Below are 14,522 nucleotides of genomic sequence, written 5' to 3'. Positions count from 1 at the left end.
TATCGTACATTGTATTCATTGACTTAACTTACATGACGACTGTTGCCTTTGAGCTGCGTAACTGGTTCTCTCCGATTCCTCTCCTAGCACAGGCTAGTGCTAATCGTTAGAAATCATTAGCACTTAAGAGGTCCCTGGAAAAGCGACGGATATTCGATGTAGTTGTCCGTCAGGTTCTTCTCTCCTAGCACAGGCTAGTGCTAATTGATATTTAAACACCAGCACATAGCAAGTACCAGGAAAGATTTCCGACTTTAGTCCCATGTCCTGTGTCGTCTTCTCTGATCACTGTCTGGCTAATTATCCGAATGCATACTATACATATCGCCGTTCCCGTGTCATCTTGAGTTGAGCATCCGCTTGTTTTCACAACTGCATGTCATGATTGGAGTCGTGCATGCTAAACAAGTCCCAAGCCCGCGTGGCGCTAGCTATCCAAACAATATTGTTATGTTTTAATGACAAGTTTTAATTATTTTGATTTCAATGTAATATGTGCGTTTCTTTTTCCTCATCTCCTACTTAAATGCAACTTTAAGAGAAAAAAATAATATCAAAACTTTACTTTAATCTTATTTCAATGTATTTTGTTTTCGGCCTGTGTGAGTAAAAAGCGCGTTTGAATTTCGCGAATGCAGTAAGACTAAAGGAATATGAATTTGTTTACTGCCAAGTTTATTCGCATTGTTTATTCGCGAAGTACTAGTTAGTGGAGCTGGTGTTGGACAGTCGCGAATGTAGTATATGTTTATTTGAACGAATTCTTTTTCTTCTTCCTCTTCGCTGCGTTTGTACACAGTAGATTTTGTTCTTGTTTTTGTCGTGAAAGACATGTTTTAAAAGTGATAGTGACAAAATTTTTAATTTGCATTGGAATTGAACTGAAATTCGTGTAATGAATCGCAGTACGTCGTTTTGTGTGATCAAACGTCTACTGAACGTTGTACATGTTTCTATGTCAAGTACCAATTTTGGGTTTGTTATGTGAATTTTGAAACTTTTTTCTTTATTTCCCATGATAAATTTCAGGAGAATTACGTTTCAAAGAATTTAAGCAAAAATTTTTGTTTTGATCTGAGTAAGTAGTGAAAACTTTGCAAATTTGTTGCCGCAAATGTACCATTGAGTAACTACATTTTTCCGAGATAGGGGTCATTTATTTTCCAAAATTAGTGTTACTCTGGTTTCTCTTCAAACCCACGAATATATCTTTCGCCTTTTACTAAAGATATCCGTGGAGAGGAACAAATAATGAGTCTATAGACAATTTCTCTGTGCCCACTTCTGTGGGAATCATAACAATAATATAAAGTTTGTTCCTCTTAAATTTTACTTTCAGGTAAACCATCAGTGCAAGTAAACGAAGTGCAATGCTAATCGTGAATATATTTTTTTCAAAGTGGGTGCGGTGGTAAAATATAAAGCTGCAATGTGGTGTTCAATGTGTACCTGTATCGTACATTGTATTCATTGACTTAACTTACATGACGACTGTTGCCTTTGAGCTGCGTAACTGGTTCTCTCCGATTCCTCTCCTAGCACAGGCTAGTGCTAATCGTTAGAAATCATTAGCACTTAAGAGGTCCCTGGAAAAGCGACGGATATTCGATGTAGTTGTCCGTCAGGTTCTTCTCTCCTAGCACAGGCTAGTGCTAATTGATATTTAAACACCAGCACATAGCAAGTACCAGGAAAGATTTCCGACTTTAGTCCCATGTCCTGTGTCGTCTTCTCTGATCACTGTCTGGCTAATTATCCGAATGCATACTATACATATCGCCGTTCCCGTGTCATCTTGAGTTGAGCATCCGCTTGTTTTCACAACTGCATGTCATGATTGGAGTCGTGCATGCTAAACAAGTCCCAAGCCCGCGTGGCGCTAGCTATCCAAACAATATTGTTATGTTTTAATGACAAGTTTTAATTATTTTGATTTCAATGTAATATGTGCGTTTCTTTTTCCTCATCTCCTACTTAAATGCAACTTTAAGAGAAAAAAATAATATCAAAACTTTACTTTAATCTTATTTCAATGTATTTTGTTTTCGGCCTGTGTGAGTAAAAAGCGCGTTTGAATTTCGCGAATGCAGTAAGACTAAAGGAATATGAATTTGTTTACTGCCAAGTTTATTCGCATTGTTTATTCGCGAAGTACTAGTTAGTGGAGCTGGTGTTGGACAGTCGCGAATGTAGTATATGTTTATTTGAACGAATTCTTTTTCTTCTTCCTCTTCGCTGCGTTTGTACACAGTAGATTTTGTTCTTGTTTTTGTCGTGAAAGACATGTTTTAAAAGTGATAGTGACAAAATTTTTAATTTGCATTGGAATTGAACTGAAATTCGTGTAATGAATCGCAGTACGTCGTTTTGTGATCAAACGTCTACTGAACGTTGTACATGTTTCTATGTCAAGTACCAATTTTGGGTTTGTTATGTGAATTTTGAAACTTTTTTCTTTATTTCCCATGATAAATTTCAGGAGAATTACGTTTCAAAGAATTTAAGCAAAAATTTTTGTTTTGATCTGAGTAAGTAGTGAAAACTTTGCAAATTTGTTGCCGCAAATGTACCATTGAGTAACTACATTTTTCCGAGATAGGGGTCATTTATTTTCCAAAATTAGTGTTACTCTGGTTTCTCTTCAAACCCACGAATATATCTTTCGCCTTTTACTAAAGATATCCGTGGAGAGGAACAAATAATGAGTCTATAGACAATTTCTCTGTGCCCACTTCTGTGGGAATCATAACAATAATATAAAGTTTGTTCCTCTTAAATTTTACTTTCAGGTAAACCATCAGTGCAAGTAAACGAAGTGCAATGCTAATCGTGAATATATTTTTTTCAAAGTGGGTGCGGTGGTAAAATATAAAGCTGCAATGTGGTGTTCAATGTGTACCTGTATCGTACATTGTATTCATTGACTTAACTTACATGACGACTGTTGCCTTTGAGCTGCGTAACTGGTTCTCTCCGATTCCTCTCCTAGCACAGGCTAGTGCTAATCGTTAGAAATCATTAGCACTTAAGAGGTCCCTGGAAAAGCGACGGATATTCGATGTAGTTGTCCGTCAGGTTCTTCTCTCCTAGCACAGGCTAGTGCTAATTGATATTTAAACACCAGCACATAACAAGTACCAGGAAAGATTTCCGACTTTAGTCCCATGTCCTGTGTCGTCTTCTCTGATCACTGTCTGGCTAATTATCCGAATGCATACTATACATATCGCCGTTCCCGTGTCATCTTGAGTTGAGCATCCGCTTGTTTTCACAACTGCATGTCATGATTGGAGTCGTGCATGCTAAACAAGTCCCAAGCCCGCGTGGCGCTAGCTATCCAAACAATATTGTTATGTTTTAATGACAAGTTTTAATTATTTTGATTTCAATGTAATATGTGCGTTTCTTTTTCCTCATCTCCTACTTAAATGCAACTTTAAGAGAAAAAAATAATATCAAAACTTTACTTTAATCTTATTTCAATGTATTTTGTTTTCGGCCTGTGTGAGTAAAAAGCGCGTTTGAATTTCGCGAATGCAGTAAGACTAAAGGAATATGAATTTGTTTACTGCCAAGTTTATTCGCATTGTTTATTCGCGAAGTACTAGTTAGTGGAGCTGGTGTTGGACAGTCGCGAATGTAGTATATGTTTATTTGAACGAATTCTTTTTCTTCTTCCTCTTCGCTGCGTTTGTACACAGTAGATTTTGTTCTTGTTTTTGTCGTGAAAGACATGTTTTAAAAGTGATAGTGACAAAATTTTTAATTTGCATTGGAATTGAACTGAAATTCGTGTAATGAATCGCAGTACGTCGTTTTGTGATCAAACGTCTACTGAACGTTGTACATGTTTCTATGTCAAGTACCAATTTTGGGTTTGTTATGTGAATTTTGAAACTTTTTTCTTTATTTCCCATGATAAATTTCAGGAGAATTACGTTTCAAAGAATTTAAGCAAAAATTTTTGTTTTGATCTGAGTAAGTAGTGAAAACTTTGCAAATTTGTTGCCGCAAATGTACCATTGAGTAACTACATTTTTCCGAGATAGGGGTCATTTATTTTCCAAAATTAGTGTTACTCTGGTTTCTCTTCAAACCCACGAATATATCTTTCGCCTTTTACTAAAGATATCCGTGGAGAGGAACAAATAATGAGTCTATAGACAATTTCTCTGTGCCCACTTCTGTGGGAATCATAACAATAATATAAAGTTTGTTCCTCTTAAATTTTACTTTCAGGTAAACCATCAGTGCAAGTAAACGAAGTGCAATGCTAATCGTGAATATATTTTTTTCAAAGTGGGTGCGGTGGTAAAATATAAAGCTGCAATGTGGTGTTCAATGTGTACCTGTATCGTACATTGTATTCATTGACTTAACTTACATGACGACTGTTGCCTTTGAGCTGCGTAACTGGTTCTCTCCGATTCCTCTCCTAGCACAGGCTAGTGCTAATCGTTAGAAATCATTAGCACTTAAGAGGTCCCTGGAAAAGCGACGGATATTCGATGTAGTTGTCCGTCAGGTTCTTCTCTCCTAGCACAGGCTAGTGCTAATTGATATTTAAACACCAGCACATAACAAGTACCAGGAAAGATTTCCGACTTTAGTCCCATGTCCTGTGTCGTCTTCTCTGATCACTGTCTGGCTAATTATCCGAATGCATACTATACATATCGCCGTTCCCGTGTCATCTTGAGTTGAGCATCCGCTTGTTTTCACAACTGCATGTCATGATTGGAGTCGTGCATGCTAAACAAGTCCCAAGCCCGCGTGGCGCTAGCTATCCAAACAATATTGTTATGTTTTAATGACAAGTTTTAATTATTTTGATTTCAATGTAATATGTGCGTTTCTTTTTCCTCATCTCCTACTTAAATGCAACTTTAAGAGAAAAAAATAATATCAAAACTTTACTTTAATCTTATTTCAATGTATTTTGTTTTCGGCCTGTGTGAGTAAAAAGCGCGTTTGAATTTCGCGAATGCAGTAAGACTAAAGGAATATGAATTTGTTTACTGCCAAGTTTATTCGCATTGTTTATTCGCGAAGTACTAGTTAGTGGAGCTGGTGTTGGACAGTCGCGAATGTAGTATATGTTTATTTGAACGAATTCTTTTTCTTCTTCCTCTTCGCTGCGTTTGTACACAGTAGATTTTGTTCTTGTTTTTGTCGTGAAAGACATGTTTTAAAAGTGATAGTGACAAAATTTTTAATTTGCATTGGAATTGAACTGAAATTCGTGTAATGAATCGCAGTACGTCGTTTTGTGATCAAACGTCTACTGAACGTTGTACATGTTTCTATGTCAAGTACCAATTTTGGGTTTGTTATGTGAATTTTGAAACTTTTTTCTTTATTTCCCATGATAAATTTCAGGAGAATTACGTTTCAAAGAATTTAAGCAAAAATTTTTGTTTTGATCTGAGTAAGTAGTGAAAACTTTGCAAATTTGTTGCCGCAAATGTACCATTGAGTAACTACATTTTTCCGAGATAGGGGTCATTTATTTTCCAAAATTAGTGTTACTCTGGTTTCTCTTCAAACCCACGAATATATCTTTCGCCTTTTACTAAAGATATCCGTGGAGAGGAACAATTAATGAGTCTATAGACAATTTCTCTGTGCCCACTTCTGTGGGAATCATAACAATAATATAAAGTTTGTTCCTCTTAAATTTTACTTTCAGGTAAACCATCAGTGCAAGTAAACGAAGTGCAATGCAAATCGCGAATATATTTTTTTCAAAGTGGGTGCGGTGGTAAAATATAAAGCTGCAATGTGGTGTTCAATGTGTACCTGTATCGTACATTGTATTCATTGACTTAACTTACATGACGACTGTTGCCTTTGAGCTGCGTAACTGGTTCTCTCCGATTCCTCTCCAAGCACAGGCTAGTGCTAATCGTTAGAAATCATTAGCACTTAAGAGGTCCCTGGAAAAGCGACGGATATTCGATGTAGTTGTCCGTCAGGTTCTTCTCTCCTAGCACAGGCTAGTGCTAATTGATATTTAAACACCAGCACATAGCAAGTACCAGGAAAGATTTCCGACTTTAGTCCCATGTCCTGTGTCGTCTTCTCTGATCACTGTCTGGCTAATTATCCGAATGCATACTATACATATCGCCGTTCCCGTGTCATCTTGAGTTGAGCATCCGCTTGTTTTCACAACTGCATGTCATGATTGGAGTCGTGCATGCTAAACAAGTCCCAAGCCCGCGTGGCGCTAGCTATCCAAACAATATTGTTATGTTTTAATGACAAGTTTTAATTATTTTGATTTCAATGTAATATGTGCGTTTCTTTTTCCTCATCTCCTACTTAAATGCAACTTTAAGAGAAAAAAATAATATCAAAACTTTACTTTAATCTTATTTCAATGTATTTTGTTATCGGCCTGTGTGAGTAAAAAGCGCGTTTGAATTTCGCGAATGCAGTAAGACTAAAGGAATATGAATTTGTTTACTGCCAAGTTTATTCGCATTGTTTATTCGCGAAGTACTAGTTAGTGGAGCTGGTGTTGGACAGTCGCGAATGTAGTATATGTTTATTTGAACGAATTCTTTTTCTTCTTCCTCTTCGCTGCGTTTGTACACAGTAGATTTTGTTCTTGTTTTTGTCGTGAAAGACATGTTTTAAAAGTGATAGTGACAAAATTTTTAATTTGCATTGGAATTGAACTGAAATTCGTGTAATGAATCGCAGTACGTCGTTTTGTGATCAAACGTCTACTGAACGTTGTACATGTTTCTATGTCAAGTACCAATTTTGGGTTTGTTATGTGAATTTTGAAACTTTTTTCTTTATTTCCCATGATAAATTTCAGGAGAATTACGTTTCAAAGAATTTAAGCAAAAATTTTTGTTTTGATCTGAGTAAGTAGTGAAAACTTTGCAAATTTGTTGCCGCAAATGTACCATTGAGTAACTACATTTTTCCGAGATAGGGGTCATTTATTTTCCAAAATTAGTGTTACTCTGGTTTCTCTTCAAACCCACGAATATATCTTTCGCCTTTTACTAAAGATATCCGTGGAGAGGAACAATTAATGAGTCTATAGACAATTTCTCTGTGCCCACTTCTGTGGGAATCATAACAATAATATAAAGTTTGTTCCTCTTAAATTTTACTTTCAGGTAAACCATCAGTGCAAGTAAACGAAGTGCAATGCTAATCGTGAATATATTTTTTTCAAAGTGGGTGCGGTGGTAAAATATAAAGCTGCAATGTGGTGTTCAATGTGTACCTGTATCGTACATTGTATTCATTGACTTAACTTACATGACGACTGTTGCCTTTGAGCTGCGTAACTGGTTCTCTCCGATTCCTCTCCTAGCACAGGCTAGTGCTAATCGTTAGAAATCATTAGCACTTAAGAGGTCCCTGGAAAAGCGACGGATATTCGATGTAGTTGTCCGTCAGGTTCTTCTCTCCTAGCACAGGCTAGTGCTAATTGATATTTAAACACCAGCACATAGCAAGTACCAGGAAAGATTTCCGACTTTAGTCCCATGTCCTGTGTCGTCTTCTCTGATCACTGTCTGGCTAATTATCCGAATGCATACTATACATATCGCCGTTCCCGTGTCATCTTGAGTTGAGCATCCGCTTGTTTTCACAACTGCATGTCATGATTGGAGTCGTGCATGCTAAACAAGTCCCAAGCCCGCGTGGCGCTAGCTATCCAAACAATATTGTTATGTTTTAATGACAAGTTTTAATTATTTTGATTTCAATGTAATATGTGCGTTTCTTTTTCCTCATCTCCTACTTAAATGCAACTTTAAGAGAAAAAAATAATATCAAAACTTTACTTTGATCTTATTTCAATGTATTTTGTTTTCGGCCTGTGTGAGTAAAAAGCGCGTTTGAATTTCGCGAATGCAGTAAGACTAAAGGAATATGAATTTGTTTACTGCCAAGTTTATTCGCATTGTTTATTCGCGAAGTACTAGTTAGTGGAGCTGGTGTTGGACAGTCGCGAATGTAGTATATGTTTATTTGAACGAATTCTTTTTCTTCTTCCTCTTCGCTGCGTTTGTACACAGTAGATTTTGTTCTTGTTTTTGTCGTGAAAGACATGTTTTAAAAGTGATAGTGACAAAATTTTTAATTTGCATTGGAATTGAACTGAAATTCGTGTAATGAATCGCAGTACGTCGTTTTGTGATCAAACGTCTACTGAACGTTGTACATGTTTCTATGTCAAGTACCAATTTTGGGTTTGTTATATGAATTTTGAAACTTTCAGGAGAATTACGTTTCAAAGAATTTAAGCAAAAATTTTTGTTTTGATCTGAGTAAGTAGTGAAAACTTTGCAAATTTGTTGCCGCAAATGTACCATTGAGTAACTACATTTTTCCGAGATAGGGGTCATTTATTTTCCAAAATTAGTGTTACTCTGGTTTCTCTTCAAACCCACGAATATATCTTTCGCCTTTTACTAAAGATATCCGTGGAGAGGAACAATTAATGAGTCTATAGACAATTTCTCTGTGCCCACTTCTGTGGGAATCATAACATTAATATAAAGTTTGTTCCTCTTAAATTTTACTTTCAGGTAAACCATCAGTGCAAGTAAACGAAGTGCAATGCTAATCGTGAATATATTTTTTTCAAAGTGGGTGCGGTGGTAAAATATAAAGCTGCAATGTGGTGTTCAATGTGTACCTGTATCGTACATTGTATTCATTGACTTAACTTACATGACGACTGTTGCCTTTGAGCTGCGTAACTGGTTCTCTCCGATTCCTCTCCTAGCACAGGCTAGTGCTAATCGTTAGAAATCATTAGCACTTAAGAGGTCCCTGGAAAAGCGACGGATATTCGATGTAGTTGTCCGTCAGGTTCTTCTCTCCTAGCACAGGCTAGTGCTAATTGATATTTAAACACCAGCACATAGCAAGTACCAGGAAAGATTTCCGACTTTAGTCCCATGTCCTGTGTCGTCTTCTCTGATCACTGTCTGGCTAATTATCCGAATGCATACTATACATATCGCCGTTCCCGTGTCATCTTGAGTTGAGCATCCGCTTGTTTTCACAACTGCATGTCATGATTGGAGTCGTGCATGCTAAACAAGTCCCAAGCCCGCGTGGCGCTAGCTATCCAAACAATATTGTTATGTTTTAATGACAAGTTTTAATTATTTTGATTTCAATGTAATATGTGCGTTTCTTTTTCCTCATCTCCTACTTAAATGCAACTTTAAGAGAAAAAAATAATATCAAAACTTTACGTTAACCTTATTTCAATGTATTTTGTTTTCGGCCTGTGTGAGTAAAAAGCGCGTTTGAATTTCGCGAATGCAGTAAGACTAAAGGAATATGAATTTGTTTACTGCCAAGTTTATTCGCATTGTTTATTCGCGAAGTACTAGTTAGTGGAGCTGGTGTTGGACAGTCGCGAATGTAGTATATGTTTATTTGAACGAATTCTTTTTCTTCTTCCTCTTCGCTGCGTTTGTACACAGTAGATTTTGTTCTTGTTTTTGTCGTGAAAGACATGTTTTAAAAGTGATAGTGACAAAATTTTTAATTTGCATTGGAATTGAACTGAAATTCGTGTAATGAATCGCAGTACGTCGTTTTGTGATCAAACGTCTACTGAACGTTGTACATGTTTCTATGTCAAGTACCAATTTTGGGTTTGTTATATGAATTTTGAAACTTTCAGGAGAATTACGTTTCAAAGAATTTAAGCAAAAATTTTTGTTTTGATCTGAGTAAGTAGTGAAAACTTTGCAAATTTGTTGCCGCAAATGTACCATTGAGTAACTACATTTTTCCGAGATAGGGGTCATTTATTTTCCAAAATTAGTGTTACTCTGGTTTCTCTTCAAACCCACGAATATATCTTTCGCCTTTTACTAAAGATATCCGTGGAGAGGAACAATTAATGAGTCTATAGACAATTTCTCTGTGCCCACTTCTGTGGGAATCATAACATTAATATAAAGTTTGTTCCTCTTAAATTTTACTTTCAGGTAAACCATCAGTGCAAGTAAACGAAGTGCAATGCTAATCGTGAATATATTTTTTTCAAAGTGGGTGCGGTGGTAAAATATAAAGCTGCAATGTGGTGTTCAATGTGTACCTGTATCGTACATTGTATTCATTGACTTAACTTACATGACGACTGTTGCCTTTGAGCTGCGTAACTGGTTCTCTCCGATTCCTCTCCTAGCACAGGCTAGTGCTAATCGTTAGAAATCATTAGCACTTAAGAGGTCCCTGGAAAAGCGACGGATATTCGATGTAGTTGTCCGTCAGGTTCTTCTCTCCTAGCACAGGCTAGTGCTAATTGATATTTAAACACCAGCACATAGCAAGTACCAGGAAAGATTTCCGACTTTAGTCCCATGTCCTGTGTCGTCTTCTCTGATCACTGTCTGGCTAATTATCCGAATGCATACTATACATATCGCCGTTCCCGTGTCATCTTGAGTTGAGCATCCGCTTGTTTTCACAACTGCATGTCATGATTGGAGTCGTGCATGCTAAACAAGTCCCAAGCCCGCGTGGCGCTAGCTATCCAAACAATATTGTTATGTTTTAATGACAAGTTTTAATTATTTTGATTTCAATGTAATATGTGCGTTTCTTTTTCCTCATCTCCTACTTAAATGCAACTTTAAGAGAAAAAAATAATATCAAAACTTTACGTTAACCTTATTTCAATGTATTTTGTTTTCGGCCTGTGTGAGTAAAAAGCGCGTTTGAATTTCGCGAATGCAGTAAGACTAAAGGAATATGAATTTGTTTACTGCCAAGTTTATTCGCATTGTTTATTCGCGAAGTACTAGTTAGTGGAGCTGGTGTTGGACAGTCGCGAATGTAGTATATGTTTATTTGAACGAATTCTTTTTCTTCTTCCTCTTCGCTGCGTTTGTACACAGTAGATTTTGTTCTTGTTTTTGTCGTGAAAGACATGTTTTAAAAGTGATAGTGACAAAATTTTTAATTTGCATTGGAATTGAACTGAAATTCGTGTAATGAATCGCAGTACGTCGTTTTGTGATCAAACGTCTACTGAACGTTGTACATGTTTCTATGTCAAGTACCAATTTTGGGTTTGTTATATGAATTTTGAAACTTTTTTCTTTATTTCCCATGATAAATTTCAGGAGAATTACGTTTCAAAGAATCTAAGCAAAAATTTTTGTTTTGATCTGAGTAAGTAGTGAAAACTTTGCAAATTTGTTGCAGCAAATGTACCATTGAGTAACTACATTTTTCCGAGATAGGGGTCATTTATTTTCCAAAATTAGTGTTACTCTGGTTTCTCTTCAAACCCACGAATATATCTTTCGCCTTTTACTAAAGATATCCGTGGAGAGGAACAATTAATGAGTCTATAGACAATTTCTCTGTGCCCACTTCTGTGGGAATCATAACATTAATATAAAGTTTGTTCCTCTTAAATTTTACTTTCAGGTAAACCATCAGTGCAAGTAAACGAAGTGCAATGCTAATCGTGAATATATTTTTTTCAAAGTGGGTGCGGTGGTAAAATATAAAGCTGCAATGTGGTGTTCAATGTGTACCTGTATCGTACATTGTATTCATTGACTTAACTTACATGACGACTGTTGCCTTTGAGCTGCGTAACTGGTTCTCTCCGATTCCTCTCCAAGCACAGGCTAGTGCTAATCGTTAGAAATCATTAGCACTTAAGAGGTCCCTGGAAAAGCGACGGATATTCGATGTAGTTGTCCGTCAGGTTCTTCTCTCCTAGCACAGGCTAGTGCTAATTGATATTTAAACACCAGCACATAGCAAGTACCAGGAAAGATTTCCGACTTTAGTCCCATGTCCTGTGTCGTCTTCTCTGATCACTGTCTGGCTAATTATCCGAATGCATACTATACATATCGCCGTTCCCGTGTCATCTTGAGTTGAGCATCCGCTTGTTTTCACAACTGCATGTCATGATTGGAGTCGTGCATGCTAAACAAGTCCCAAGCCCGCGTGGCGCTAGCTATCCAAACAATATTGTTATGTTTTAATGACAAGTTTTAATTATTTTGATTTCAATGTAATATGTGCGTTTCTTTTTCCTCATCTCCTACTTAAATGCAACTTTAAGAGAAAAAAATAATATCAAAACTTTACTTTGATCTTATTTCAATGTATTTTGTTTTCGGCCTGTGTGAGTAAAAAGCGCGTTTGAATTTCGCGAATGCAGTAAGACTAAAGGAATATGAATTTGTTTACTGCCAAGTTTATTCGCATTGTTTATTCGCGAAGTACTAGTTAGTGGAGCTGGTGTTGGACAGTCGCGAATGTAGTATATGTTTATTTGAACGAATTCTTTTTCTTCTTCCTCTTCGCTGCGTTTGTACACAGTAGATTTTGTTCTTGTTTTTGTCGTGAAAGACATGTTTTAAAAGTGATAGTGACAAAATTTTTAATTTGCATTGGAATTGAACTGAAATTCGTGTAATGAATCGCAGTACGTCGTTTTGTGATCAAACGTCTACTGAACGTTGTACATGTTTCTATGTCAAGTACCAATTTTGGGTTTGTTATATGAATTTTGAAACTTTCAGGAGAATTACGTTTCAAAGAATTTAAGCAAAAATTTTTGTTTTGATCTGAGTAAGTAGTGAAAACTTTGCAAATTTGTTGCCGCAAATGTACCATTGAGTAACTACATTTTTCCGAGATAGGGGTCATTTATTTTCCAAAATTAGTGTTACTCTGGTTTCTCTTCAAACCCACGAATATATCTTTCGCCTTTTACTAAAGATATCCGTGGAGAGGAACAATTAATGAGTCTATAGACAATTTCTCTGTGCCCACTTCTGTGGGAATCATAACATTAATATAAAGTTTGTTCCTCTTAAATTTTACTTTCAGGTAAACCATCAGTGCAAGTAAACGAAGTGCAATGCTAATCGTGAATATATTTTTTTCAAAGTGGGTGCGGTGGTAAAATATAAAGCTGCAATGTGGTGTTCAATGTGTACCTGTATCGTACATTGTATTCATTGACTTAACTTACATGACGACTGTTGCCTTTGAGCTGCGTAACTGGTTCTCTCCGATTCCTCTCCTAGCACAGGCTAGTGCTAATCGTTAGAAATCATTAGCACTTAAGAGGTCCCTGGAAAAGCGACGGATATTCGATGTAGTTGTCCGTCAGGTTCTTCTCTCCTAGCACAGGCTAGTGCTAATTGATATTTAAACACCAGCACATAGCAAGTACCAGGAAAGATTTCCGACTTTAGTCCCATGTCCTGTGTCGTCTTCTCTGATCACTGTCTGGCTAATTATCCGAATGCATACTATACATATCGCCGTTCCCGTGTCATCTTGAGTTGAGCATCCGCTTGTTTTCACAACTGCATGTCATGATTGGAGTCGTGCATGCTAAACAAGTCCCAAGCCCGCGTGGCGCTAGCTATCCAAACAATATTGTTATGTTTTAATGACAAGTTTTAATTATTTTGATTTCAATGTAATATGTGCGTTTCTTTTTCCTCATCTCCTACTTAAATGCAACTTTAAGAGAAAAAAATAATATCAAAACTTTACTTTGATCTTATTTCAATGTATTTTGTTTTCGGCCTGTGTGAGTAAAAAGCGCGTTTGAATTTCGCGAATGCAGTAAGACTAAAGGAATATGAATTTGTTTACTGCCAAGTTTATTCGCATTGTTTATTCGCGAAGTACTAGTTAGTGGAGCTGGTGCTGGACAGTCGCGAATGTTGTATATGTTTATTTGAACGAATTCTTTTTCTTCTTCCTCTTCGCTGCGTTTGTACACAGTAGATTTTGTTCTTGTTTTTGTCGTGAAAGACATGTTTTAAAAGTGATAGTGACAAAATTTTTAATTTGCATTGGAATTGAACTGAAATTCGTGTAATGAATCGCAGTACGTCGTTTTGTGATCAAACGTCTACTGAACGTTGTACATGTTTCTATGTCAAGTACCAATTTTGGGTTTGTTATATGAATTTTGAAACTTTCAGGAGAATTACGTTTCAAAGAATTTAAGCAAAAATTTTTGTTTTGATCTGAGTAAGTAGTGAAAACTTTGCAAATTTGTTGCCGCAAATGTACCATTGAGTAACTACATTTTTCCGAGATAGGGGTCATTTATTTTCCAAAATTAGTGTTACTCTGGTTTCTCTTCAAACCCACGAATATATCTTTCGCCTTTTACTAAAGATATCCGTGGAGAGGAACAATTAATGAGTCTATAGACAATTTCTCTGTGCCCACTTCTGTGGGAATCATAACATTAATATAAAGTTTGTTCCTCTTAAATTTTACTTTCAGGTAAACCATCAGTGCAAGTAAACGAAGTGCAATGCTAATCGTGAATATATTTTTTTCAAAGTGGGTGCGGTGGTAAAATATAAAGCTGCAATGTGGTGTTCAATGTGTACCTGTATCGTACATTGTATTCATTGACTTAACTTACATGACGACTGTTGCCTTTGAGCTGCGTAACTGGTTCTCTCCGATTCCTCTCCTAGCACAGGCTAGTGCTAATCGTTAGAAATCATTAG

At 36.5% G+C, this 14,522-nt stretch overlaps 10 non-coding genes across 10 annotated transcripts; all 10 read left to right on the top strand.

Moving 5' to 3' along the window:
• The first annotated feature begins 1,175 nt into the window (after positions 1–1,175).
• LOC148600844 (U5 spliceosomal RNA) lies at positions 1,176–1,293 on the top strand. Its single transcript, XR_015917435.1, has one exon. It is a non-coding gene; the product is annotated as a U5 spliceosomal RNA (small nuclear RNA).
• A 1,332-nt stretch (positions 1,294–2,625) lies between these two features.
• Positions 2,626–2,743, top strand: LOC148600843 (U5 spliceosomal RNA). Its single transcript, XR_015917433.1, has one exon. It is a non-coding gene; the product is annotated as a U5 spliceosomal RNA (small nuclear RNA).
• A 1,332-nt stretch (positions 2,744–4,075) lies between these two features.
• Positions 4,076–4,193, top strand: LOC148600842 (U5 spliceosomal RNA). The gene has a single exon (XR_015917432.1). It is a non-coding gene; the product is annotated as a U5 spliceosomal RNA (small nuclear RNA).
• A 1,332-nt stretch (positions 4,194–5,525) lies between these two features.
• LOC148600841 (U5 spliceosomal RNA) lies at positions 5,526–5,643 on the top strand. Its single transcript, XR_015917559.1, has one exon. It is a non-coding gene; the product is annotated as a U5 spliceosomal RNA (small nuclear RNA).
• A 1,332-nt stretch (positions 5,644–6,975) lies between these two features.
• On the top strand, positions 6,976–7,093 carry LOC148600840 (U5 spliceosomal RNA). The gene has a single exon (XR_015917558.1). It is a non-coding gene; the product is annotated as a U5 spliceosomal RNA (small nuclear RNA).
• Positions 7,094–8,400: 1,307 nt separating this feature from the next.
• On the top strand, positions 8,401–8,518 carry LOC148600839 (U5 spliceosomal RNA). The gene has a single exon (XR_015917557.1). It is a non-coding gene; the product is annotated as a U5 spliceosomal RNA (small nuclear RNA).
• Positions 8,519–9,825: 1,307 nt separating this feature from the next.
• On the top strand, positions 9,826–9,943 carry LOC148600838 (U5 spliceosomal RNA). Its single transcript, XR_015917556.1, has one exon. It is a non-coding gene; the product is annotated as a U5 spliceosomal RNA (small nuclear RNA).
• A 1,332-nt stretch (positions 9,944–11,275) lies between these two features.
• Positions 11,276–11,393, top strand: LOC148600837 (U5 spliceosomal RNA). Its single transcript, XR_015917554.1, has one exon. It is a non-coding gene; the product is annotated as a U5 spliceosomal RNA (small nuclear RNA).
• Positions 11,394–12,700: 1,307 nt separating this feature from the next.
• LOC148600836 (U5 spliceosomal RNA) lies at positions 12,701–12,818 on the top strand. The gene has a single exon (XR_015917553.1). It is a non-coding gene; the product is annotated as a U5 spliceosomal RNA (small nuclear RNA).
• Positions 12,819–14,125: 1,307 nt separating this feature from the next.
• Positions 14,126–14,243, top strand: LOC148600835 (U5 spliceosomal RNA). The gene has a single exon (XR_015917552.1). It is a non-coding gene; the product is annotated as a U5 spliceosomal RNA (small nuclear RNA).
• Positions 14,244–14,522: the final 279 nt, after the last annotated feature.

This window comes from Perna viridis, chromosome 12 (assembly GCF_037379345.1).
Source record: "Perna viridis isolate PV_CMFRI_1.1 ecotype Kerala chromosome 12, ASM3737934v1, whole genome shotgun sequence".
In the NCBI taxonomy this organism is placed as follows: domain Eukaryota; kingdom Metazoa; phylum Mollusca; class Bivalvia; order Mytilida; family Mytilidae; genus Perna; species Perna viridis.
This window is presented reverse-complemented; position numbering and strand designations above follow the sequence as displayed.